Consider the following 27,434-nt stretch of genomic DNA (forward strand, 5'->3'; position numbering starts at 1 on the left):
CCATATCCCTAACTCTAAACCTAGCCCTAACCCTAATCCTAGCCATAAACCTAAAGGTAACCCTAGGCACAGTCCTAACCTTAACCCTAAACCTAACCCTAAACTTCGCCATAACACTAACCCTAAACCTCACTTTAACCCTGACACTAAACCTAACCCTAACTCTATCTCTGACTCTAATCCTAGCCCTACTCCTAAACCTAACCCTCATCCTAACTCTAACTCTAACCCCAAACCTCTCCCTTGGCTTTTCGTATGCTGTCGCTTAGTATGAGCGCTTAGTACAGTGCTCTGCACACAGTAAGCCCTCAATAAATACGATTGATGATGAGTTGTCTCCGACCCAGAGAGACATCATAGACACATCTCTCCTGGAACACTCCACCTTCATCTGTAGACATGGAATGGGTATGCCTCTGTTTTGACTCTCCCTGCTGGAGTCGAGACTGGTAGAGTACTAGAAAGGCTCCAGGTGTGAGTGAGTGTGAAAGGGGAAACCTAGCCCTAGCTCTAGCCCTAGCCATAACCCTAGCCCTAACTCTAACCCTAACCCTAAACCATACTCTAATCCTAACGCTAATCCTAACAGTAACCTTAACCTAAACCCTAACCCTAGCTTTACTTCTAACACTAGCCTTAACCCTTACCTAAGGCCTTATAACCTAAACGTCATTCAGTCAGTCAGTCATATTTAGTGAGAGCTTTCCGTGTGCAAAGTACTGTATTAAGTGCTAGGGAGAGCTCAATATAACAATAAACTGACACATTTCCTTCCCACAATGAGCTTGTAGTTTAGGGGGGAGGGGGACGGGGGACAGACATCATCATAAATAAATAAATACATGAATGAATAAATAAATGAATAAATTATAGATCTGTAACCTCTGTAACCTAGCTCTAACATTAACCTTAGCCCTATGACTGGCATAAGCGCTAACCTTAGTCCAACTGTATTTCTAACCTTATTATCCTAACCCAACCCAACCCTAGACCTCACCCTACCCTAGCTGTAAACCTAATCCTTGTCCAAATCCTAACCCTAACTAGAAATCTAACCTCAAACGTCACACTAACCCTAACATTAGTCCTAGCACTAACCTTAACCTTAATAATAAATTAAACCTATTCCTAGCCCTAATCCTGGCCCTAACTCTAACTCTAACCCTATCCCTAAACCTAACCTAAATACTTGCCTGGACCTAACCCTAACCTTAAACCTAACTCTCAACCCAGCCCCTACCTTAGCCCTAGCCCTAATGCTAACTTTAACTCTAACCATCACCCCATACTTAATAACACCTATAGGCCTAGCCCTAGCCCTGATCCTTACCTAACCTAACCCTAACCCTCACCACTAGTCCTAACCCTAACCCTCACCGCTAGTCCTAACCCTAACCCTAATTCTAATCCTAGGCCTACCCTAAACTCTAACCTTTACCTTAACCATAGGACTAGCCCTAGCCCTAACCTTAACTCTAGCTCTAGCCCTAGACCTAACCCTAACCCTGGACCAACCTGACCCTATCCAAAACCTTAGCCAAAAACCAAGATCTAACCCAAATCTAACACTAAACCCAAACCTAACACTAACCCTATCCTAGCCCGACCTTAGACCTAAACCTAGCCCTAAACTGAACCATAGGCCTAGGGCTAACCCTAACTCTAACCGGAAAACTAACCTTAATTCTAAATGTCACTATAACACCAACTATCACCCTAACACTAAATCTAACTCTAATCCTAACCCTACTCATAGACCTAGCCCTACCCCAGCCCTAGCCCTCACCCTAGCACTAACTCTAATCCTAGCACTATGCCTAACTTAACCCTCAACCTCACGCTAACCCTTACCTTCCACATAAACCTCAACATACCCCTAGCCCTAACTCTAACCCTAACCCTAATTCTAACCTTAGTCTAAGCCTTAATTCTAACATTTTGTCATTCATTCAGTCCTATTTATCGGGCGCTTACTGTGTGCAGAGAATTGTACTAAGCGCTTGGGAAGTACAGAGATGGTCCCTACCGAACAACAGGCTCACATTCTAGAAGGGGGAGACAGACAACAAAACAAAAGAAGTGGACAGGTGTCAACACTGACAGAATAAATAGAAATATAGCTATATGCACATCACTAATAAGATAAATAGAGTAGTAAATATGTACAAGTAAAATATTTAAAGAAATAAATATGTACAAATATAAACAAGTGCTGTGGGGAGGGGAAGGGGGTAGGGCAGAAGGAGGGAGGGGAGCAATTGGGAGGGGAAGAGGAGAAGAAAAAGGGGGCTCAGTCTGGGAAGGCCTCCTGGAGGAGGTGAGCTCTCGATAGGAGAGTACCACTAACACTAAACCTAATTCTAACACTAACCCTAACCCTGACCATAACTCTAGACCAAGCCCTAAACCTATCCCTAACCGTAATCTTAATTCTAATCCTAAAACTAATGATCACAATCATAATTGTGGTATTTGTTAAGCGCTTACTATGTGCCAGGCACTGTAAATACGATTGAATGAATGAATGACTGTGCATCTAGCTTTACTTCTATTTATTCAGATGACACCTGTCCACATGCTGTGATTTTTTTATCTCTCTTCCCCTTCTAGACTGTGAGCCCGCTGTTGGGTAGGGACCGTCTCTATATGTTGCCAACTTGTTCTTCCCAAGCACTTAGTACGGTGCTCTGCACACAGTAAGCGCTCAAACCTAGGCCTAGTCTTAAACCTCTGAAAAACCATAACATTAACGCTAAATCTAAACCTAACCCTAACCCTAGCCCTAGAAATAACGCTAACCCTAACTCTAAACCTACTCTCAACCCTTTGTCTAGCCCTATTATCCTTTAACTGAACTTAAACACTAACGTAAACCCTCACCCTAACCCTAGCCCTAGGCCTCATCCAGTAATGAAAACATATGAATAATGGTGGCATTTGGTAAACCCTTACTGTGTTCCAAGCACTGTTCTAGATATTTGGGTAGATACGAGGGCATCAGGTTGGACACAGACCCTGTGTCAGATGGGGAACACAGCCTTGATCTCCATTTTACAGATGAGCTAACTAAGGCACAGAGAAGTTAAGTGATTTGCCCAAGGTCATAGAGCGGACCCATGGTAGAGCTATCTCTAACACTAATCCTAACTCTAGACTGAGTCTTAACCCAAACATTAACCATAACCCTAAGCCTAATTCCTCCCATAAACCTACCCCTATCTTTATTGCTTACCCTAAACCTAAACCTAAATTTAGCCCTTACCCTAGTTCTAACTCAAATCCTAATTGTAATCCTAGCCCTAGCCCTAGCCCTAAACCTAACCCTAGCCTTACTCTAGCTTTAACCCAAAACCTAACTACAACCCTGACCCTAACCCTAGCCCTAGGCTAAGCCTTAGTCCTAATACTAACTCTAACCCTAACAATAACCTTAATTAGCCCTGATTCTAGCCATTAACTTAACCCTAATTTTAAACCTAACCCTGACCCTAATCTTTAACTTAACCCTAACCCTAACCCTAGCTCTAGGCCTATCCCTAGCCCTAACCTTACCCTCACCTTAGACCTGACCCTGACACTAGCCTTAGCACTAGCACCTGGCCCTGGTCTTCCTTCTCCAACTGGTCATGTCCCTTCTCCTCTACCTGGTCCTGGCCCTACTCCTTCACCTGGTCCTGGCTCTCTTTCTCCACTTGGACCTGGTCCTGATCCTGCACCTCTCTCTGTCCTGGTATTCCTCCTCCTCCTGGTCCTGGCCATCATCCTCCACCTAGTCCTGGCCCTCCTCCTCTGTCTGGTCCTAGCCCTTCTCCTCTAATGGTCCTCGCCCTCTTCCTTTGCCTGGTTTTATCCCTCCTCCTCAGCCTGGAACTAGACCTCCTCTTCTGCCTGGTCCTAGATTTTCTCCTCCACCTGGTCGTAGACCTACTCCTTCTGGTCCTGGCCGTCCTCCTCCACCTCGTCCTGACCCTCCTTTTTTGCTTGGGCCTAATCCTCCTCCTGTGTCTGGTCCTGGTCCTGGCTATCCTTCTCTGCCTGGTCCTGGCCCTCCTCCAGTGACTGGTCCTGACCCTCATCCTCTTACTGTACTTTGCCCTCTTCCTTTGCCTGTTCCTGGCCCTCCTCTTCCACCTCTTCCCGGCCCTTCTCTTCATCCTGATCTTGTCCCTCCTCCTCCGCCTATTCCTGGCCATCCTTCTCTGCCCTGTCCTGGCCATTCTCGTAGGCCTTGTACTGATGCTCATCTTCCATCTGCTCCTTGGCCTCCTACTTTGCCTATTCCTGGCCCTCTTCTTCCAATTTGCCCTGGGCCACCTCTGCGGCCTGGTCATGGCCTTTCTCCTCCACCTATTCCTGGCTCTTCTCCTCCACGTTGTCTAGGCCTTCTGCCTCTGCCTGATCCTGGCCTTCCTCTTCTACCCGGTCCTGGCCCCCCTCCTCTGCCCAGCCATGTCCCTCTTCCTCCTCCGGGTCTTGGTCCTACTCCTCTTCTGGGTCCTGACCCTCCTCCTCCACCTGGTTGTTGACATCCTCCTGTACCCGGTCCTGGACCTCCTCTTCAATCCAGTGCTGACCCTCCCCGTCTACCTGGTCCCGGACCTACTTCTCTGTACTGTCCTTGCCCATCTCCTCTGCCTTCTCCAGGCCCTCCTCCCCTACTCAGTCCTGGCCCACTTCCTCCCCTCGTTCCTGGCCCTTCTCTACCCGGTTCTGGCCCGACTTCTCCACCAGGTCCTGGCCTTCCGCCTCTATCCGGTCCTGGCCCTCCTTCCCCACCCCGTCCTGGCCCTTCTCATCTGCCCAGTCCTGGCTCTCCTTCTCCTCTATGTCCTGGCCCTTCACCTCTGCCTCCTCCTGATCCTGCTCTTCTGCCATTTCCTGGCCCTCTTCCTCTATGCGGTTCTGGCTCTCCTCTTCTAACTGGTCCTGAAACTCCTCTCAACAAGGTCCTGGCCCTCATCTTTTACCCACTCCTGGACCTCCACCTTTACCCAGTCCTGGTCCTACTCCTCCACCCGGTCCTGGCCCTCCACTAATGCCAGGTCTTGGCCCTCTTCCTCCACCCGGTCATTGCCCACCTTCTCTATCTAGTCCTGATCCTATTCCTATACCTGGTCCTTGCCCCCTTCCTCCTCTGGTCCTGGCCCTCCTCACTCATCTAGTCCTGGCCCCTCCTCCTCTTCTGGGACCTGGATCTCCTCCGCCACTCAGTCTTCACCATACTCTTCCACCATGTCCTAAACCTATTCCTCTGCCTGGTTTTGGCCCTCTTCCTCTGCCTAGTTCTGGCCCTCCTCCTCTATCCAGTCTTGGCTCTCCTTTGCCCGGTCCTGGCCCTCCTCCACTGACCGGTCCTGGCTCTCCTCCACCTAGTCCTGGCTCTACTCCTCCAGCAGGTCCTGGACCCACTCCTCAGCCTGGTTCTAGTCCTTTGCGTTTGCCTGCTCCTGGTCCTCCTCTTCCGCCTGGTCCTGGCCCTCCTCCTCTACCCGGTCCTGTCCCTGCTCCTCCTCCTAGTCCTGGCCCTCCTCCAACACCCAGTCCCGGTCCTTCTCCTCCAACAGGTCCTGGACCCACTCCTCAACCTGGTTCTGGTCTTTCTCCTCTGCCTACTCCTGGTCCCCCTATTCTGCCCGGTCCTGGCCCTCCTACTCTACCCTGTCCTGGCCCTCCTGCTCCATTCTGTCCTGGCCCTCCTCCTCCACCCGGTCCTGACCCTACTCCTCCACTCAGTCCTGGCCCACCTCCTCTACCCGGTCTTGGTCCGCCTCATCTGACCAGTCCTGGCTCTACTACTCCTCCTGGTCCTGGTCCTTCTCCTGTGCCTTCTCCTGGTCCTCCTCTTCCTCCCAATCCTGGCCCTCGTCCTCTACCAGGTTATGGCCCTACTCCTTCTCCTGATCCTATCCTTCCTCCTCCACCCAGTCCCGGCTTTGGCCTTCCAGTAGCTCCTGGACCCATTCCTCAATCCTGGCATGGTCTTTCCCGTTTGCTTGCTCTTGATCCTCCTCCTCTGACTGGTACTGGTCCTCCTCCTCCTCTTTGTCATGGTCCTATCCTCTGCTGACTCCTGATCATCCTCTTCCGCCAAGTCTTGGCCTTCTTCTTCTATGCACGTCTGGTCCTCCTCTTTCGCCCAGTCTGGGCCCTGCTCCTTCTCCCAGTCCTGGTCCTCTTCCACCACCCGGTCCTGGCTCTACTCCTCCAAAAGGTCCAAGACCCACTCAATCAATCAATCAATCGTATTTATTGAGTGCTTACTGTGTGCAGAGCACTGTACTAAGCGCTTGGGAAGTACACGTTGGCAGCATATAGTGACAGTCCCTACCCAACAGTGGGCTCACAGTCTAGAAGAGTGGGCTCACAGTCTAGAAGATCCTCCTCAACCTGGTCCTGGTCCTGCTAGTCTCCTGCTCCTGGTCCTGCTCCTCTACCTGGTCCTGGCCCTGCCCTTCCATCTGGTCCTGGCCCTCCTCCTCTATCCGTTACTGGTTCTCCTCCTCCCCCCGGTCCTGGCCCTTCTCCTCTACCTGGTCCTGCTCTCCACCTCCTCCTTGTCCTGGTCCTTCTCCTGTGCCTGATCCTGGTCCTCCTCTTCCTCCGGGTCCTGGCCCTCCTCCTCTAACCCGTCCTGGCCCTCCTTTTCCATTCTGTCCTGGCCTTCCTCCTCTACCTGGCCCTGGCCCTCCACCTCCTCCCTGTCCTCCTTCTCCTCTGCCTACTCCTAGTCCTCCTCTTCCGCCATGTCCTGGCCCTCTTCCTCTATGCGGTCCTAGCCTTCTTCCTCTAACCGGTTCTGTCCCTACGCCTGTGCCCTGTCCTGTACCTACTCCTCCCCACAGTCTTTGCACTACATGTCTGCCCAGTTCTAACACTAATCTTCTGCACAGTCCTGGCCTTCCTCATCTTCCCAGTCCTAGCCCTCCTTCTCCACCACTTCATTGCCCTCCTTTTCTACCCTGTCCTGGCCCTCCTTCTTTATGCGGTCCTGGCCCTCCTCCTCATCCTGTTCTGGTCCTTCTCCTCTGCCTACTCCTGGTCTTCCTCTTCTGCCTGGTCTTGGCCCTCCTCCTCTAACCCTTCCTGGCCCTCCTTATCCATTCTGTTCTGGTCCTCCTCCTCTTTTACCCGGTACCGGCCCTCCTCCTCCACCCCTTCCTGGTCCTTGTCCTCTACCTGGTCCTGGCCCTCCATCTCCTCCCTGTCCTTCTCCTTCTCCTCTGCCTGCTCCTAGTCCCCCTCTTCTGCTATGTCCTGGCCCTCTTTCTCTATGCCGTCCTAGCCCTCCTCCGCTACCCGGTCCTGGCCCTACTCCTGTGCCTTGTCCTGGACCTACTCCTCACCCTGATCCTGGCACTGCACGTCTGCCCAGTCCTAACGCTGCTCTTCTGCACAGTTTTGGCCTTCAACATCTTCCCAGTCCTGACCCTCCTTCTCCACCACTTCATTGCCCTCCTCTTCTATCCGGTCCTGGCCCTCCTCCTTCACCCCTTCCATTGCTCTCCTCCTCTATCCGGTCCTGATCATACTCTTTTGCCCAGTCCTAGGCCCCTTCCCCTTCCTGGTCCTGGCCCTCCTCATTCATCTAGTCCCAGCCCTCCTCTCCTGCCCTGTCCGGACCCTACTCCTCCACCCAGTCTTTACGCTATTGCTCCACCAAGTCCTGAACCTACTCCTCCACCCCTTCCTGGCCCTACTTCTCTGCCTGATCCTGGACCCCTTCCTCCTCCTAGTTCTGGCCTTGCTCATTCATCTCGTCCTAGTCTTCCTCCTCGGCCGGGATCTGGCCCTCCTCCTCCACCCAGTCTTTATCCTACTCCTCCTCCAAGTACTGAACTTACTCCTCCGCCCAGTGCTGGCCCTATTCCTCAGCCCGATTAGGCAATAATCACCTGTCCAGTAGTAGCCTTCCTCCTCACCCTGGTATTGGCCCTCCTCCACCACCCAGTCCTGGTCGTACTCCTCCAACAGGTCCTGGACACACTCCTCAGCCTGGTCCTGGTTCTTCTAGTTTGCTTTATCCTGGTTCTCTTCTGTTGGGCTAGGGGTAGGTGTACGGTTATGGGTAGGGCTCCCCAAGGGCTATTGATAGGGTTAGAGTTAGGGGTAGTGGTAGATCTAGAAACTAGGTTGAGGGCTAGGGTTGGGATGAAGAATCAAGTTGGGTTTAGTGTCAAGTTTAGGGATATGTGTAGGGATAGGGCTAGGGTTAGGGTTACATTTAGGGTGAGGGTTTGTATTGGATATAGGGTTTGTGTTGGGTGTAAGGTTAGGACTAGGGCTAGAGCTACTACTGGAGTTAGTTCCAGGCTTAGAGCTAAGGTTAGAGTTGGGGTAAAGCTAGGTTTAGGGTTATGGATAATGTTATGGTTAGCGTTTGGATTAGAGTTAGGGCGTTTGGATTAGAGTTAGGGTTACTATTAGTGTTATGACTAAGAGCTAGGCCTATGGTTATGATTAGATTTATAGTTAGTTATAAAATTAAGTTTAGGTTTTGGGTTAGGATTAGGGGTTAGGTATTAGGGCTAAAGTTAGAGGTCGGGCTAGTCTTAGAGTTATGGTTAGGTTTAGCATTAGGGCTACGTTTGAGGTTAGGATTAGGGTTCAGGTTAGGATTAGGTTTAGGGTTAGGTTCAAGGTCAGGGTTGCAGTTTTGGTTATGGTTAGGATTGTGGTTAAGATGATTCGCATTAGGTTGTGGTTAGGGGTAGAAATAGGGCTAGGTCTAGGGTTAAGACTAAGTTTAGATATTGGGTTAATGTTCAGGTTAGTTTTAAGGTTATAGTGATTAGGGTTAGGGTTAGCCTTAGGTTTCGGGTTAGGGTTTGGGCTAGGGCTTGGTTTATAGTTAAGGCTAGTGATAGTGTTAGTGTTCCAGTTATGGCTAGGCCTAGAGATAGGGTTAGGATTCATGTCAGAGTTATGGTTATGGTTTAGAGTTAGAATGAGCTTTAGGGTTAGAGTTAGGGCTGGGGTTAGTATTAGGGCAATTTGGTAGTCTAGGAGAGTTGCAAGGTGAATGAAATTCTCAAAGCTAAAAGGGCCTACCCACATATACTTCCAGGTACAGCCTAGAAAATTTAAGGATAATGATAGGACTAAGATTAGGTGTAGAGGTAGGGTTAGAGTTAAAGTTTGGGTTACGATTAGGGTTAGAGTTGGGCCTGGAACTCTGGTAAGGGTAAATGATAGGGTTAGGGACTAGAGTTCAGTTTAATGCTAGTGTTGGTGTTAGTGTTAAATTAAGGTTAGGGCCCAAGGCTAGGCCTAGGGTAAGGCTTCGGGGTAACGTTATGGCAAGGTCTCAGACTAGGCCTAGAAGACAGTAATGGTTAAGGCTAGAGTTAACATTAGAGTTTGAGTATTGTTTGAATTTAGTGTTAGAGTTAGAATTAGGGTTAGGATTATATTAAGGATAGGGTTAGGGTTAGTGTTAACCCTGGGGACAGGGCTAAGGCTAGAGTTAGACCTAGGCTTAGTGTTAGGATTATGGTTGGGGTTAAGGCTAAAGCTAGGGTTAGGATTAGGATTAGGGTTAGGGCTAGGCCTCCTGTAAGAGTTAGTGTTAGGTTAAGGGTTTCAATTAGGATTAGGTCCTCTGTCCCAGCGCGGGCGGGCGGGCCCCGGGAAGGAGGCGGGCGAGTGCCAGAGGGGAGGCGCGCTTAACTCGTTTGGAACAGCGGGACTACTGCAGCAGCAGCAGCAGCAACAGCAGCAGCAGCAGCAGCAGCCCCCGGACGCCGACTGCGGTCGGCGCCCAGCAGAACCGGCGCGCTCGCTCGGGGGTGGCCGAGCAGCCCGAACGCGGCAGCCCATGGCCTGCAACGCGGCCCGCCACTAAGCCCTGCTATGCCTTCGGCGGCCGCCAGGGCCCAGGAGGGCGCTCCTCCTCCCACCCGTGCCCCATCGCTTCCGCGCAGGCGCCGGGAAAGCGGCCACGGCTGTAGAGCCCGTCTGGGGCGCCCACGCGAAGCCCCACGGGAAGTGTAGTTTGTGGGGCCCCACGCGGCCCCTCCGGGACCCGCCGCCGCCGCCGCCGCCACCGCCACCGACGGGCACCAAGCAACCGGCACGAGACCCGGCTTTGCCTTCGGCACGAATGACCCTTCACGGCCGCCATGAGCGTCAACGGCGAACTTCACCGAACGCCAGACCACACTGCGCACCCGGGAACACGGAAGCCTCCAAAACTAACCCTTGCAAGGGCCAGTCTGGCTGAGGGGACGAGCCGGCCGCGGGTGCACGAAAGCCGCCTGCAGTTGAGGAAATGGATGCCTCTCTACTGACTTCCTCAAACGGCACGACGGGCCAGACACCGTTATTGGCCCAGAAGCCGCCAAGCGAGCTCTCTTCCTCCCTTCAAGGCCCTACTGAGAGCTCACCTCCTCCAGGAGGCCTTCCCAGACTGAGCCTCTCCCCCTCGTCCCCCTCTCCATCCCCCCATCTTACCTCCTTCCCTTCCCCACAGCACCTGTATACATGTTTCTGCGTATTTATTACTCTATTTAACTTGTACATATCTATTCTATTTATTTTATTTTGTTAGTATGTTTGGTTTTGTTCTCCGTCTCCCCCTTTTAGACTGTGAGCCCACTGTTGGGTAGGGACCGTCTCTATCTGTTGCCAACTTGTACTTCCCAAGCGCTTAGTACAGTGTTCTGCACACAGTAAGCGCTCAATAAATACGATTAATGATGATGATGATGATTAGGGTTAGGGTTATATTTAGGGCTAGGGGCATGGCTAAGGCTAGAGTTAGAGCGAGGTTTAGTGTTAGGATTAGAGTTAGGGTTAGAGTTAGAGTTAGGATTTGGGTTAGGTCAAGGGTGGTTGTAAAGGTTGAATGAAAGGTTAGAGTTAGGAATAGGGTTAGGGCTAGGATTAGTGTTAGTGTTAGGGTTAGGGTTAGTGGGAAGGTTAAATATAGGTTTAGGATTAGTGCTAGGGTAAGGTTGGTGGAAAGATTAAGGCTAGGATTACTTAGGTTTAGGGTTAGCAAGGTTAGGGCTCAGATTAGGTTTACTGTTGGGGTTATTGCTAGAGTTTGGGTTAGGGTTAGGGTTAGGGATTGAGTTAGTCTAAGAGTTGGATTTAAGTTATAGTTAGCAGAAGGTTTGATGTTGAGGCTAGATTTATTATTAGGGTTAATGGTGGGTTGAAGGCTATGTCTACGGCTAGGGTAAGGGTTAAATTCAGGGCAAGACCTAAAGCAAGAATTAGGATTAAGGATAGAGAGTTAAAGTTAGGTTGCTTTAAAGGTAGGGTTAGGGTTAACACTACTTTTAAGGTTAGGTTTTGGTATATTTTTAGAGTTAGGGCTACTGTTGGGATTTATGTCAGGATTAGGGATAGGGATATGGTAAGGGTTAGGGTTTGGTTAGGGGGTCAAGGTAGGGTTAGGGTTGGATTTAGGTTTAGTGTGAGATTTAGGATTAATTTTGAGGTTACAGTTATGGTCAAAGTTATAGTTAGGTTTAAGGTTAGGTTTAAAATTAGGTTTAGATCAGTGGCTGAGGCCAGGATTAATTTAGCGTAAGTGTTAGGTTTAGAGTTAGCATTAGGGGCATGGTTAGTTTAGGGAAAGGGTTATGGTTAGGGTTAGAATTAAAGCTAGGGTAAGGGTTAGGTTTAGGGTTAGGGTAAGGGTTAGGTTAAGGATTAAGGTTAGGTCTAGGGTTAGGGTTTGGGTAAAGGTAAGGGTTAAGTTTAGGATAACAACTGTTATAAGGTCAGGGTGAGGGCCAGAGTTAGAGTTAGGGTTAGGATAAGATTTAGGGCCAGGCCTAGAGATTAGGATAGGGTTAGAATTAGGGTCAGGATTAGGATTATGGTTGGGCTAGGGTTAGGGATTAGGTCAGGATTTGTGTTAGAGTTACGACTGTATTGTACTCTCCTAAACTCTTAGTCCTGTGCTCTGCTCACAGAAAGTGCTCAATAAATCTGATTGAATGAATGAATGAATGAAGTTTAAGGTAGAGCTGGGGTTAGGGTTAGTGTCAGGGCACTTCTTTGGTTTGAGAGAGTTGCAGGGTGAACAAATCTCTTGGGGCTATCAGAGCCTACCCACAAGGGCTCCCAGAATTGCTTCCATATCCCGGGGAGTTAGGGATAGAGACTTTGTTATAGTTTGGGCTAGGGTTAGGCCTAAGGCTAGGGTTAAGGTATTTGGTAGTTGTAGGATTGCGGTTTAGGTTAGGCTAAAGGTTAACCTTAGAGTCAGGATTAAATAGGATGAGGGGTTCTGATTAGAGCTAGCAGTAGGGATAGGGGAAGGCTTAGAGACAGGATTAGGGCTAGGATTGGGGTTAGCTTTACGTTTAGGATTAGAGTTTAGGATAGGTTTAGGGTTAATCTTAGGGTTAGTTATAGAATTGGGGTTAGGTCATATGCTAATCTCCCCCCTTCTAGACTGTAAGCCCATTGTGGGCAGATATTGTCTCTGTTGCTGAACTGTATTGCCCAACTGCTCGGTAAATACTCAATAAATATGATTGAATGAATGAATGAAAGCCATTTCTAGGGTTCGGGTTAAATTTAGAGTTAGAGCTAGGGTTGGGGGTTGGATTAGAGTGACAGCTAGGACATGTGCTATTATATGGTTTAGGTTTAGGGTCAGGGTTAAGATTAGGAGTAGGGCTAGGGCTAGGGTTAGACCTTAGACCTTAGGGTTAGACCGTAGGGCTAGAGATAGATTAGGATTTGTTTTAGAGTTAGAATTAGGGCTAAGGTTAGGGTTACCACTAGGCCTAGACCTAGTGTTAGGGGTATGGTTAGCTTTAGGGTTTGTATTTAGGCTAGGGCTAGGCTTAGACCTAGGAATAGGGATAGTGTTAGGTTAAGGATGAGAGTTAGGATTAACATTATGGTTATGGTCAGGGTTAAGGTTAGGGTTAGGGCTAGGCCTAAACCTGGATTAGGTTTGCGTTTAGAATTAGAGTTTGGATTAACGTCAGGTTTTGGGTTAGTTTTAGGATTAGGGTTAGAGTTAGTATTTGGTTTAAAACTAGGTTGCTGTTAGCATTAGGGTTATAGGTTGGTTTAAGGTTAGGGTTAGTTCTTGGCTTAGGGCTAGTGTTACATTTAAGGTTAGCCTTAGGCCTCCGTCTCAGGTTAAGATTAGGGTTAGGTAAAGGGTTAGTGTTATGTCGAGGTTTACTGTGAAAACTCTCACCCCTTCCCTTCTCCCCTCCTTAACGTCCAACTTCAACCGCTCACACTCCACTGGTTCCTTCCCCTCTGCCTTCAAACATGTCCATGTCTCTCCCACCCTAAAAATACCTTCTCATGACCCCCTCCAATCTGGCTTCCGTCCCCTACACTCCATTGAAATAGCCCTCTCTAAGGTCACCGATGACCTCCTTTTTGCCAAATCCAATGGCTCCTACTGTATTCTAATCCTCTTCGACCTCTCAGCTGCCTTTGACACTGTGGACCACCCCCTTCTCCTCATCACGCTATCCAACCTTGAATCACAAACTCTGTCCTCTCCTGGTTCTCCTCATCTCTCTGGCTGTTCATTCTCAATCTCCAAAGCGGAATACTCCTACCCCTCCTATCCCATTACTGTAGAGGTTCCTCAAGATTCAGTTCTTGGTCCGCTTCTGATCTCAATCTATACTCACTCCCTTGGTAAACTCATTCACTGGCATGGCTTCAGCTATCATCGCTATGCTGATGACACTCAAAACTACATCTCCACCTCTGTTCTCTCTCCCTCCCTCCAGGCTCTTATCTCCTCCTGCTTTCAGGACACCTCCAACTGGATGTCTGCCCGCAGTCTAAACCTCAACATATCCAAGACTGCGCTCCTTATCTTCCATCCCAAATCCCGTCCACTCTCTGACTTTCCCATCACTGCAGATGGCACTATCATCCTTCCCATCTCACAAGCCCGCAACCTTGGTGTCATCCTTGACTCCGCTTCCTCATTCACCCCACACATCCAATCTGTCACCAAAACCTGCCAGTCTCACCTCCACAGCAACGCCAAAATCCTCCCTTTCCTCTCCATCCAAACCGCTACCTTGCTGGCTCAGTCTCTCATCCTATCCCGACTGGATTACTGCATTGGCCTCCTTTCTTATCTCCCATCCTCCTGTCTCTCCCTGCTTCAGTCAATACTTCATTCTTCTGCCCAGATTATCTTTGTACAGAAACTCTCTGGGCATATCACTCCCCTCCTCGAAAATTTCCAGTTGTTACCTGTCAGCGTTCAAATCAAGCAAAAACTCCTCACTCTCTGCTTCAAGGCTTTCCATTACCTCGCCCCCTCCTACCTCAGCCTCTTCTCTCTTTCTACAGCCCAGCCCACACACTCTGCTTTTCTGCCACTACCCTCCTCACTGTGCCTCGTTCTCTCCTGTCCCACCGTCGACACTTAGCCCACGTCCTTCCTCTGGCCTGGAATGCCCTCCCTCCACACATCCGCCAAATTAACTCTCTTCATCCTTTCAAAGCCCTACAGAGAGCTCACCTCCTCAATGAGGCCTTCCCAGACCGATCCTCCCCTTTTACCTCTCCTCCTTCAGCTTCTCTCCCCATTGCCCTCCTCCCTTCCTCTGCCTTACCCTCCTTCCCCTCCCCACAGCACTTCTTTATATTTGTACATATTTATTACTCTATTTTTGTACATATTTTCTATACACATTTTATTAATGATGTGTATATAGCTATAACTCTATTTTGTCTGATGATATTAACATCTGTCTACTTGTTTTGTTTTGTTATCTGTTACCCCACCCCCCCCCGCCCTTCTAGACAGTGAGCTCGTTGTTGGGTAGGGACCGTCTCTATTTGTTGCCAACTTGTACTTCCCAAGTACTTAGTACAGTGCTCTGCATACAGTAAGCACTCAATAAATACGATTGAATTAATAAATGAATGAATTACTAACCCTAACCTAACCTTAACTAGCTCGTTGTTGGGTAGGGACCGTCTCTATATGTTGCCGATTTATACTTCCCAAGTGCTTAGTACAGTGCTCAACACACAACTAAGTGCTCAGTAAATACGATTGAATGAATGAATGTTACCGTGAGGGTTAGCCATTGAACTGGGCAAGGTTTGGCTTTAGGATTAGGGTGAGGGTTAGCATTAGGGATTCGTTTGGGGCTGGGGTTAATTTTAAGGTTTAGGGTTGCTCTCGCTTTATGGTTGTGGTTAGGGTTAGTACTAAATTTAATGCTAGGGCTAGAGTTAGAATTAGATCTTGAGAATGAGTTAGGGTTAGGGTGGTGGTGGTGTTTAGTGTTAGGGTTAAGGATAGGGTTGGGGTTATGTCTGGGGTTAGGGTAAAAGTTAGGGTTAGTTTTAGTCTTAGGGTTGGGGTTATGGCTAGTGTGGGGGCTAGATTTAGGCCTAGGGTTAGGATTAGGATTATATATGTTTGTACATATTTATGACTCTATTTATTTATTTTACTTGTACATATCTATCCTATTTATTTTATTTTGTTAATATGTTTGGTTTTGTTCTCTGTCTCCTCCTTCTAGACTGTGAGCCCACTGTTGGGTAGGGACTGTCTCTATATGCTGCCAACTTGTACTTCCCAGGCGCTTAGTACAATGCTCTGCACACAGTAAGCGCTCAATAAATACGATTGATTGATTCTAGGGCTAGAGTTAGGGTTAGGATTAGGCTTAGGGTTAGGGTTAGGGTTAGGTCTAGGGATATTTAGGGTTAGGGTACAGGTTGGGGTTACGTTTAGGTTTAGGGTTAGGGTACAGGTTAGGGTTAGGTTTAGGGTAAGGGCTGTGATAAAGTCAGGGTTGGGCCAGAGTTCAGGGTAGGGTTAGGAAAATGTGTAGGACTAGGCCTAGTGATAGGAATAGGGTTAGATTTAGGGTCAGGATTAGGCTGTGGCTAAGGCCTGGGTCAGAATTCGTGTTAGAGTTACAATGAACGTTATGGTTAGGCCTAAGGTAACATTTAGGGTTGTTATACTGTACTCTCCGTAGCTCTTAGTTCTGTGCTCTTTTCACAGGATAATCCGATTGAGTTGAATGAATAAATTATGCTTATTGGTTAGAGCTAGGGGTAGGGCTAATGTTAGGGCAATTTGTAGAGCTGCAGGATAAACAAAACTATTGGAACTAGAAGAGCCCACTGACAAAGACTCCAATAAATGCTTCCTTACCCCGGAGTGTTAGGAATAGAGTTAGTGTTAGGGTAAGGGCTAGGCTTGCAGCTAGGCCTAAGGCTAGGTTTAGGGTGTGTGTTAGTTGTAGGATAAAGGTTAAGGTTAAACTAAAGGTTAGCCTCAGAGTTAGGGTTAAATAGGATAGGGGTTCTGGTTAGAGCTTGCGATGGGGGTAGTGGTAACGGCTAGAGGTAGGGGTAGGGTAGGGTAGGGGTAACATTAATGGATAGGGGTAGGTGTAATGGCTCATACTCTATCCTAATCCTCCTCGGCCTCTCAGCTGCCTTCGACACTGTGGACCACCACTTTCTCCTCAACACGCTATCCAACCTTGGCTTCACAGACTCTGTCCTCTCCTGGTTCTCCTCATCTCTCCGGTCGTTCATTCAAAGTCCCTTTTGCAGGCTCCTCCTCCCCCTCCCATCCCCTTACTGTGGGGGTTCCTCAAGGTACAGTTCTTGGTTCCCTTCTGTTCTCGATCTACACTCACTCCCTTGGTGACCTCATTCGCTCCCACGGCTTCAACTATCATCTCGACGCTGATGACACCCAAATCTACATCTCTGCCCCTGCTCTCTCCCTTTCCCTCCAGGCTCGCATCTCCTCCTGCCTTCAGGACATCTCCATCTGGATGTCTGCCCGCCACCTAAAACTCAACATGTCCAAGACTGAACTCCTTGTCTTCCCTCCCACACCCTGCCCTCTCCCTGACTTTCCCATCACTGTTGACGGCACTACCATTCTTCCCATCTCACAAGCCTGCAACCTTGGTGTCATCCTCGACTCCGCTCTCTCGTTCACCCCTCACTTCCAGGCCGACACCAAAACCTGCCGGTCTCAGCGCCGCAACATTGCCCAGCTCCCCCCTTTCCTCTCCATCCAAACCACTACTCTACTCGTTCAAGCTCTCATCCTATCCCGTCGGGACTACTGTATCAGCCTCCTCTCCGGTCTCTCATCCTCTTGTCTCTCCCCACTTCAATCCATACTTCACGCTGCTGCCCGGATTGTCTTTGTCCAGAAACACTCTGGGCATGTTACTCCCCTCCTCAAAATTCTGAAGGGGCCGCATCAACCTACGCATCAGGCAGACACTCCTCACCCTCGGCTTCAAGGCTGTCCATCACCTCGCCCCCTCCTACCTCACCTCCCTTCTCTTCTTCTCCAGCCCAGCCCGCACCCTCCGCTCCTCTGTCGCTAATCTCCTCACCGTGCCTCGTTGTCGCCTGTCCCGCCATCGACCCCCGGCCCACATCATCCCCCTGGCCTGGAATGCCCTCCCTCTGCACATCCGCCTGTGCTAGCTCTCTTCCTCCCTTCAAGGCCCGACTGAAAGCTCACCTCCTCCAGGAGGCCTTGCCAGACTGAGCCCCCTCCTTCCTCTCTCCCTCTGCCCCCTCTCCATCCGCACCGTCTTACATCCTTCCCTTCTCCACAGCACCTGCATATATGTAAATATGTATTTATTACTCTATTTATTTATTTATTTTACTTGTACATATCTATTATATTTATTTTATTTTGTTAATATGTTTTGTTTTGTTGTCTGTCTCCCCCCTCTAGACTGTGAATAAATACGATACGTTTGATTGATTGATTCATTGATAGTGGTAGGCCTAGAGCCAGATTAGGGCTAGTGTTTGTGTTAGGGTTAGGGTTAGGGTTAGCTTTAGGTTTAGAATTGAAAGAGTTAAGGTTAGGGTTAGTTATTCATTCATTCAATCAATCAATCGTATTTATTGAGTGCTTTCTGTGTGCAGAGCACTGTTCTAAGCGCTTGGGAAGTACAGGTTGGCAACATATAGAGACGGTCCCTACCCTACAATGGGCTCACAGTCTAGAAGGGGGAGACAGACAACTAAACAAAACATGTGGACAGGTGTCAAGTCGTCAGAACAAATAGAATTGAAGCTAAATGCACATCGTTAACAAAATTAATAGAATGTTAAATATGTACAAGTAAAATAGAGTAATAAATCTGTACAAACATATACACAGGTTCTGTGGGAGGAGAAGGAGGTAGGGCGGGGGGATGGGAAGGAGGAGACGAAAAAGGGGGCTCAGTCTGTGAAGACCTCTTGGAGGAGGTGAGCTCTCAGTAGGGCTTTGAAGGGAGGAAGAAAGCTAGCTTGGTGGATGTGTGGAGCAAAGTCATTCCAGGGCAGGGGAAAGACGTGGGCCAGGGGTTCGACGGCGGGACAGGTGAGAACGAGGTACAGTGAGGACGTTAGCGGCAGAGGAGCGGAGGGTGCAGGCTGGGCCATAGAAGGAGAGAAGGGAGGTGAGGTAAGAGGGGGCGAGGTGATGGAGAGCCTTGAAGCCGAGAGTGAGGAGTTTTTGCTTGTTGTGTAGGTTGACAGGGAGCCACTGGAGATTTTTGAGGATGGGAGTCGCATGCTCAGAGCGTTTCTGCACAAAGATGATCCGGGAAGCAGCGTGAAGCATAGACTGAAGTGGGGAGAGACAGGAGGATGGGAGATCAGAGAGGAGGCTGATGCAGAAATCCAGTTGGGATGGGATGAGAGATTGAACCAGCAGGGTAGCTGTTTGGATGGTGAGGAAAGGGCGGATCTTGGCGATGTTGCGGAGGTGAGACCGGCAGGTTTTGGTGACGGATTGGATGTGAGGGGTGCACGAGAGAGCAGAGTCGAGGATGACACCAGGTTTGCGGGCTTGTGAGACAGGAAGGATGGTTGTGCCGTCTACAGTGATGGGAAATTCAGGGAGAGGACAGGGTTTGGGAGGGAAGATAAGGAGTTCATTCTTGGACATATTGAGTTTTAGATGGCGGCCAGACATCCAGATGGAGATGTCCTAAAGGCAGGAGGAGACCCGAGCCTGAAGGGAGAGAGAGAGAGCAGGGGCAGAGATGTAGATTTGGATGTCATCAGCGTAGAGATAATACTTGAAGCCGTGAGAGCGAATGAGTTCACCAAGGGAGTGAGTGGAGATAAAGAACAGAAGGCGACCAAGAACTGACCCTTGAGGAACCCCTACAATACGGGGATGGGAGGGGGAGGAGCAACCCGCAAAGGAGAATGAGAATGAACGGCCGGAGAGATAAGAGGAGAACCAGGAGAGTACGGAGTCTGTGAAGCCAAGGTTAGATAGTGTGTTGAGGAAAATGGGGTGGTCCACAGTGTTGAAGGCAGCTGAGAGGTCGAGGACGATTAGGATAGAGTAGGAGCCGTTGATTTTGGCACGCAGGAGGTCATTGGTGACCTTTTAGAGGGGGGGTTCGGTGGAATGTAGGGGACAGAAACCAAATTGCAGGGGGTCAAGGAGAGAGTTGGCGTTGATGAATTCTAGGCAGCGGGTATAGACGACTCGTTCAAGGAGTTTGGAAAGGAATGGTAGGAGGGAGATAGGGCGATAACTAGAATGGGAGGTGGGGTCAAGAGAGGGGTTTTTTAGGATGGGGGAGACATGGGCATATTTGAAGGCAGAGGGGAGGAACCAGGGGGAGTGAACATTTGAAGATGGAAGATAAAGAGGGGAGGAGGGACGGGGCGAGATATTTCATAAGATGAGAGGGAATGGGGTCAGAAGCACAGGTGGCTAGAGTAGCACTTGAGAGGAGGGAGGAGATCTCATCTGAGATTACTGCTGGGAAGGATGGGAGAGTAGCGGAGAGGGTTGAGAGCGGGGGGTTGGAGAAGTGGGGGGAGTGACTTTGGGGAGCTCAGACCTGACGGAGTTAATTTTACTGATGTAGTAGGAGGCCAGATCGTTGGGGGTGAGGGAAGGAGGACGGGGAGAAACAGAGGGCCTGAATAGGGAGTTAAATGTATGGAAGATTTGGATTTTGATTTGGATATGGATTTGGATTTGGATTTGGATCTGTGGGAGCTTCCCCTGCCATAGCAGTACCAACCCCAAGGACTAAGACAAGCGGTCTTTCCCTAACGAGGGTTCTGAGGGCTCAGTATTACTGCATGGCTACGATGATCTCATTCAGGACCGCTTCGGGCATCTCCACCCACTCCCACGGGGAACTTTTCAGGAGCCGTGAGAACAAGTGCCTGGCCCAGTTCTCGAATCCTGGGTCCAGGCGCTTCCAAAATCCTAACATTCCGAGTACTGACAAGAGGTAGTCTTTAGGGTCAGGGCTTGGAACTGTTGCCCGGGTGGTCATATTAGTTTCTGGTACTACCTCTCAGCTCCTTTCCAGTGGTATTCCCAGCAAGGTGACATGTTGGGCCTGTTCTATGATCTTCCTGGGCGGGGCATGGGCGGGGGGACAATGTCCAGGCCCTCCAAGTGTTTGATGATTGCTTTCAGGGCTGTTGCCACTCGATCCTGGTCATGTGCCCCGACCAGGATATCATCTATGTACTGGAGGATGGTAAATCCGGCTGGCAGGTTGACCCAATCCATCTCTTAGTCCAGTGCCTCATGCGCTATGGTAGGGCTGTGCTGGAATCCCTGGTGCAAGAGTGTAAATGTGTATTGTCTCCCATCCTAAGAGTGGGCAAACCTATCCTTGACCTGATCCTGGTCCTGGAGTGATCCATGAAGAATATGTCTTTCACATCGATGGCTGCCATCCATGCTGGGTACAGGGACCACAGCAAGCGAAGGTCTGGTCTTGGTGTTCAGGGACTGATAGGCCACCGTCAGCCTGCCAGACCCCATCTGGCATCTCTGCCAGCCGCACCAGTGAATTGAATGGAGAGTATAGTGGCCGCACTATCCCCCTGGCCAAAATGTCCTTCAACAGTTGGGTCACAGCAGCATGAGCTACTGGGGGAATTTGGTACTGGCAGAAATCAGTTAAGGTGGTGCTCTCTTCAGCGGTAACACCCTGCTCCCTCCAAATCCAGTCTGTATCTGTCTTTCTCCACGGTCGAAGGACAGAGTTCATACCTCAGCATCGGAGTTCAGCTGGGTCTGTGCAAAGATGTCCATTCCAAGTAAAGAAATCCACTCTACTGCTAGTATCCTTCAGGTATCTCCTCCCGGCAGTGTAAGGCACACTTGGACAAGGTCACATTCTGTGACCTGTCCTACGATCCCAGATACCTGCATATGTGATTCTGACCACCGAAGCCCACCGGAATCGTGCTTAGATACCATCAAAATCTGAACCCCCATGTCCATGATGAAGACAACCCACCACATCCTCACTACCCTAATGACCACCCAGTGGCCGGGTGTGAGTAGTGGCTGTTCACTGTAGGAGGCTAGCACTTGTCTCCTCTCCCTTCTCTTTCCCCTTCTCCAGCGGCCCCCCTTCAATTTCCCCTGGGACTTTCTTGCCGAAGCTGTTGGAGGATTGGGGTGGGCAATCCATCTAAGTAGTCCTGTATGAATCCTGCCTCCAGAAGGGAGGTCCAGAGCTGGTACCTTAACCTATATCGAGGTTGGTCTCCATTCTTTGAGCAGAGTCCACCTTTGCATCAGTGGTGGTCCTTCCGCGTGTCCTATGTTCCACCCTGGTCTGAAGTCCGGGGCAAATGTACCAGAACCGCTCCCTCCCGTGGTCGCCAATCCAAAATGAGGTTGTGGATCACTGAGTCCTCGGCAGCAAGTGATGTGACTTCCCCGCATATGGGGATCAAGCCAAGTGGCTCCCTTTTGGTTCCCTAGTCCAGGCTCTTTCCCGTGTCCCCCTACTCCCGCCCCTCACCTGGGCCGTTTGCTGGGTGAGTTTACACGAGGCCCTGTCCTCTGAGCCATCAGATCCGTCCCATACAGATTGTCATTGAGAACACTCTCGGTTGTTAGCTTTCCTAGCAGCTTCTTGCGGTCCTCTAGTGTGTTCCACCTCTCGGGGAGGCCTTCCCTGTCCTATCGGGGAATTCCCCATACCAGACCCAAGCAAGAATGCGGAACCCAACCTCAGCAGGGCCGAATTCTCCTTTCGTACACTTCCAGACCTGGAGAGCGTCGGTTTCCTAATGCAGAAGCATAGTCACCATGGCGCCTGTTAGCCAAAGTCTACAGAGTCACTCTATCCAACTCTCCAACGGGGTTTACAATACTTCTCTTGGAGGTCAGTGAGCTCCCCCTGGTACAGCGAGTAACCCTCTGTCACTTTCCTTCTTAGGTCGGCAGGCCCTGCCACACTTTTGGCAGAGATTGGGACTGTTGACAGATCTTCCTTTAATGACTGTGTACAACCTCAATAAACGAGGGGGAGAGGAGATAGGGGTAGAGATAAGATGAAGTGTAGCATTAAAGTTCGGGCTAGGTTAATGGTTAAGTATAGTTTCATGGTTAGGGTTGAGGTGAGGATTAATTTTAGAGTTAGAACCTGGACTTGAGGTACGGCTAGGGCTAGGGTTAGAGTTAGAATTAAGGGTTTGGGATAGTTTTAAGGTTGGGGCAAGGATTAGGGCAAAGATTTATGTTAAGGTTAGGGTTAGCATTCAGACTAATGCTATTCCTAGGGCTAGGATTAGGGTTACGGTTAGGTTTCATGTTAGGGCATAGGTAGTTGGGGTAGTAAGGTTTAAGGTTGAGGCTAGGGTTAAAGTTAAGGTTAGGCTTAACGTTTTGGCTACACAGCTAGGGTTAGCGTTAAGGATAGGGTTCGAGTTGGGGAAAGCACTACGGTTAAGGGTTTGGATAATGGCAAAGTTTAGGATTAATCTTGGGGTTAGAGTTAGGGTTGGATTCTAGACCGTGAGCCCGTTGTTGGGTAGGGACCTTCTCTACATGTTGCCATCTTGTACTTCCCAAGCGCTAAGTACAATGTTCTGCACAGTACTCAATAAATAAATTGAATGAATGAATTTAGAGTAAGGGTTAGGGTCAGGATTAGCTCTAGGACTGGGTTAAGGCTAGGGTTAAGGCTCTGGCTAAAAACAGGGCTAGGCTTGGTTTAAAGTGAAGATTAAGATGATGTTTAAAGTTAGAGTTTTGTTTAGGGCTCTCATAAGGGTGTAAGAAAAGGTAAGTGTAGGTCAAGGGCTAGGCCTTGAACTAGGATTAAGGTAAAGGTCAAAGTAAGGTTCAGAGTTCAGGTGATTTTTAGGATTAGTTTTAGGGTTAGGCCTGGGGCCAGGTTTTGGGGCTAGAGTCGAGGTTATGGTTAGGGGTATGCCTTGGAAAATCATTAGGATTAGTGTTAGAGAGAGGGTTAGGGTTACATCTAGTACTAAACTAGGGTTAGGGTTAGGGTTATGGCTAGGATAAGGGTCAGGGATAGGCTAAGCATTAGGGCTAGTGTTGGGGTTAAGGATTGGTCTCTGCATAGGGTTAGGTTTATGGTTAATGTCAGGATTCAGGTTAGGTTTAGTGCTAGCTTTTGGCCTAGGATTAGGGTTGGCTTTAGCGTTAAATTTAATGTTAGGGCTAAGGCTAGGTATAACGCTAAGGTTAGAGCTAATTTTGGGGCTAGGTTAACGTTTAAGATTAGGATTAAGGTTAGGGATAGGGCTATTGTTAGGGTTACTTTAGACCAAAGGTTGCTGTCATGGTTAAGTGTAAGGCTAGGCCTAGGGCTAGGTTTAGGTTTGGAGATAGCATTAGTTTTAGGTTTAGGTCTATGATGGGGTTTAGGATTAGAAATAGAATTCATGTCACGAAGAGGGGTACGCCTAAGATTATGCTTAGGGCTGTATCAGTGATGTGTTTAGGGTTAGGACTGGGGAGAGGGCTAAGCCTAGGATAGGGTTAAAGTTTGTTTTAGAGTGACTGACCATTAGCATCTCGTTAGCATTAGGGTTAGCATTAGAGTTGGGGTTAGATTTAGTGTTAGGGTTAGGGCTAAGGTTAATATTATCCATAGGGCTAGAACTAGGGCTAGAGATAGGGTTAGGCTTACAATTAGGGTTATGGTTAGGTTTAACTCTAGGGTTTACCATTAATTTTAAGGTTGAATTTGGGTTAAGGTTTAGGATTAACATTAAGGTTAGGGCTGGGGCTAGACCTGGAGCTTGTGTTATGGTTGGAGTTATGGTTAGGCCCAAGGCTATGGTGAATGTTAGGCTTAAAGTTAGGGGAAGGGCTATAGGTAAGGTTAATATTAGCATTGAGGGTAGAGTTAGGATTATGGCTAGGGTTAAGGTTTAGGGCTAGTGTTAGGCTCAAGGTAGGATTATTCATAGGGTTAAGTTTAGAGTAACTATTAGGTTTAAGGTTTAGGGTTAAGGTCAATGTTTGGCCTAGGGCTAGGTTTAGGATTAAGGATAGAGTTAGGGTTATTACTATTGTTATCAATGAGTCAGATTAGCATTAAAGTTATTGTTAAGGTTAGGGTTAGGGTCAGGGCAACTTCATGTCCTTGAAGAGTTTGAGATTGAATGACGTACTTCGAGTTGGAATAACCCACCTACACGCACCTCCAGATATACTTCTGGAGCCAGGGAGAGTTAAGATTAGAGTTAGGCTTAAGGGTAGGGTTAGGTTTAGGGTTTGTGGTAAGACTAGAGTTAGGGTTAGGGCTAGGGGTAGAGCTAAGGCAAGGGCTATGGTTAAGATTAGGGAACTTTGTATGCCTGGCATCATTCTTGAGACTGGAGGAACTCAACCCCATATATCCTCACACTCCAATCCCTCCCTCTACTTTGGGGAGTTAGGGTGAGGTTTATGCTTTAGGTCTTTTATTCAGAGTTTGGATAAGAGTTAGGATTAGATTAAGGTTTGTTGTTAAGGTTAGACTTCGTTTCAGTATTAACACTTGGGTTAGGGTTAGAGCTAGGGCTCCTGAAGAGTGAAACTTGGGTTTCGGTTAGGGTTAGATAAGGGCACAGAAGAGACTATAGTTAAAGTTAGCATTATGGTTAGGTTTAGGATTAAGTTAATAGTTAGGGTGATGGTTTGTGTTAAGGCTAGGGTTAGTGCTAGGGCTAGATTAGGGAAGTAGTTAGCATTAATGCTAAGTCTAAGATTATATTTGAAGTTAGAGTTAGGGTTAAGGTGGGCTAATGTTTAGGATTAAGGTGAAGAATGGGGACCTACCTAAGGCTAGGGCATGACCTATGCCCAGGATTAGGGTTGTAGATAGGGTTTGGGTTAGGTTTCGGGTTATGGTGTGGTATAGGGTTAAGCATAAGGTTTACAGCTAGGGTTAGGGATGAGATTAGGGTTCGTTTTAGGGATAGGGTTAAAATTAAATTTAACGTAGAGTTAGGATTAGGGTTAGGGTTTAGATAAGGGTCATGGTTATGGATATCCTGATGGAAACGGTTAGGCTGTTGTCTAGGGTTGGGGTAAGGCCTAGGGTTAAGACTCGATCTAGTGTTAGGGTTAAGGGCTGGGGTTAGATTTAAAGGTAGCTCAAGGGCTAGGGTGAGGTGAGGATTAAAGCTAAATTGGGGGCTTGGAGGTAGAGGTAGAGTTACGGTTAAGGTTAGGTTTAGGGTTAGCATTATGGTTAGTTGCAGCCTGAAGGTTAGACCTGAGGCCAGTGTTGAAGATAGGGTTGGGGTTTGGGTTAAGTGAGGTTTAGTTTTATTGTTAATGGTTTACACTAGGGTTAGGGCTCGGGTATTTCTTGGGTTAGGGATAGGCATATCTAATCTACATCTAGGTTTGGACTTACTTTTAAGGTAAGGGCTAGGGTTAGGGTTACCGTTAGAGTTGATGTTATGGTTAGTTGTAGATGTAAAGCTAAGTTTAGGGCTAGGGTTATGTTTAGTGTTAGGGCTAGACCTAGAGCTAGGTTTGGATTAGGTATAGAGATAGGGGAAAAGCTTGGGTTTTTGTTATGGTTAGGGTTAGCAGTTAGGTTAGAGCTAGAGGTGGGGATAGGGTTAGTGTTTGGTCTTGGTTTGAGCCTAGGGTAGGGTTAGTATTATCCTTAATTGTAGTCTTGATCCTGTACGTAGGGCTAGGGCTATGGTTAATTTTAGGGCTAAGCCTAGGGCTACGATTAGGTGTAGAGATAGGGTTAGGGTTGGTGTTTAGGTTATGGTGATAGGTTACAGTTAGGTCCAGGTATGGTGTTATGGTTAGTTGTAGATTTAAGGCTTAACTAGGATTAAGGCTAGGCTCGGGTTAGGGTTAGAGCTAGGTTAGGGTTAGATTTATGGATAGATTTGAGGATGGCCTAGGGCTAGGTTTATGATGTAGGGTTAAGGCCGGGCGTACAGCTAGGTTTATGAGAATGTGTAGAGATAGAGTTAGGGTTGGTTACGGTGAGGTTTTAGTATAATGAGTAGATTTAGCAATTGGGTTAGGGCTGAGTTCGAGAAAACGTTAGCATTAGGTCTGGCTTTGAGCCTAAGGTTAAGGCAAGGGTTACGTTTAGGATAGAAAAATGCATTTGCTGATACCTAAACACCTGATGGGCTGTACTCTGCAAGGCAAGGATCGGTGCATATCTCTTCTGTTATTATATTGCTCTTATACATGGAACTGAGCATTTGAAATTTCAGGAAGGGTTCATATGGCCTTTCGTACCATAAGGATTACATTACAAGGGGCTTTGATCGGATTGAGAAGAACGCACATTCAATCAACTCTCCTCTGTAACAGGATAAGTGCAGTTTAATTGATTATTCTAAACTGGATAGAAGGAAAATGGACCATGAAAAATACTAGTCTACCGTAGTGCTGTATACTGCAATGCAAGAGTTGTGCTAGACATCTATTTTAGCATTCTTATTTTATATGGAAGGGAATAATCATTAATAATAATGATTGAATTTGGTAAGAGCTTTGGTTAGTGTAATAAGTGCTAGTACACTGTACACTGTTACAGTACAGTAACAGTGCCAAGCACTGTTTTCAGCGCTAAGGGAGACACAAATTTGTTAGGTTATTTCACATGGGTCTCCCAGTCTTAAAATTATCATTTAATAGATGAGGCCACTGAGGCACAGAGAAGAGTTTAGTGGCCTCTCCAAGGTCACTCAGTAGACAGGTGGCCGAGCAGGAATTAAAGCCCACATTCTCTGACTCCCAAGCCCATCTTCTCTCCACTGAACCATTCTGCTTCTCTGCATTTCTTGCCAGAGGGATTTCTATGCAAATGACTTTTACAGATTGGAAGAAACACAGTCAGTTACTACATTCACTCTTATTTAGCAGGCTAGTAGAATAATGACTAAGACTAAGTGCGAAGACTAAGATCATTTTGTGCCGCACTCTATGGGTTAGGGATCAGTGTAGATTTCTTGTGTTGTAAAGTGAACTGTACAATTGTATCTTCTGAAAGTGTCTTAGGGCATTTCGTGTCACTGGGGTTGCAACGCAAATGACTTTGAGAGTACCGCACATTCAATGAATTTTCTGATTTTAACTTGCTTACATAACAAGAAACAGCACATGGCTCAGTGGAAAGAGCCCGGGCTTTGGATTCAGAGGTCATGGGTTCAAATCCGACTCCGCCACTTGTCAGCTGTGT

The sequence above is a fragment of the Tachyglossus aculeatus genome, unplaced genomic scaffold (assembly GCF_015852505.1).
Source record: "Tachyglossus aculeatus isolate mTacAcu1 unplaced genomic scaffold, mTacAcu1.pri scaffold_137_arrow_ctg1, whole genome shotgun sequence".
NCBI classification, from domain to species: Eukaryota; Metazoa; Chordata; class Mammalia; order Monotremata; family Tachyglossidae; genus Tachyglossus; species Tachyglossus aculeatus.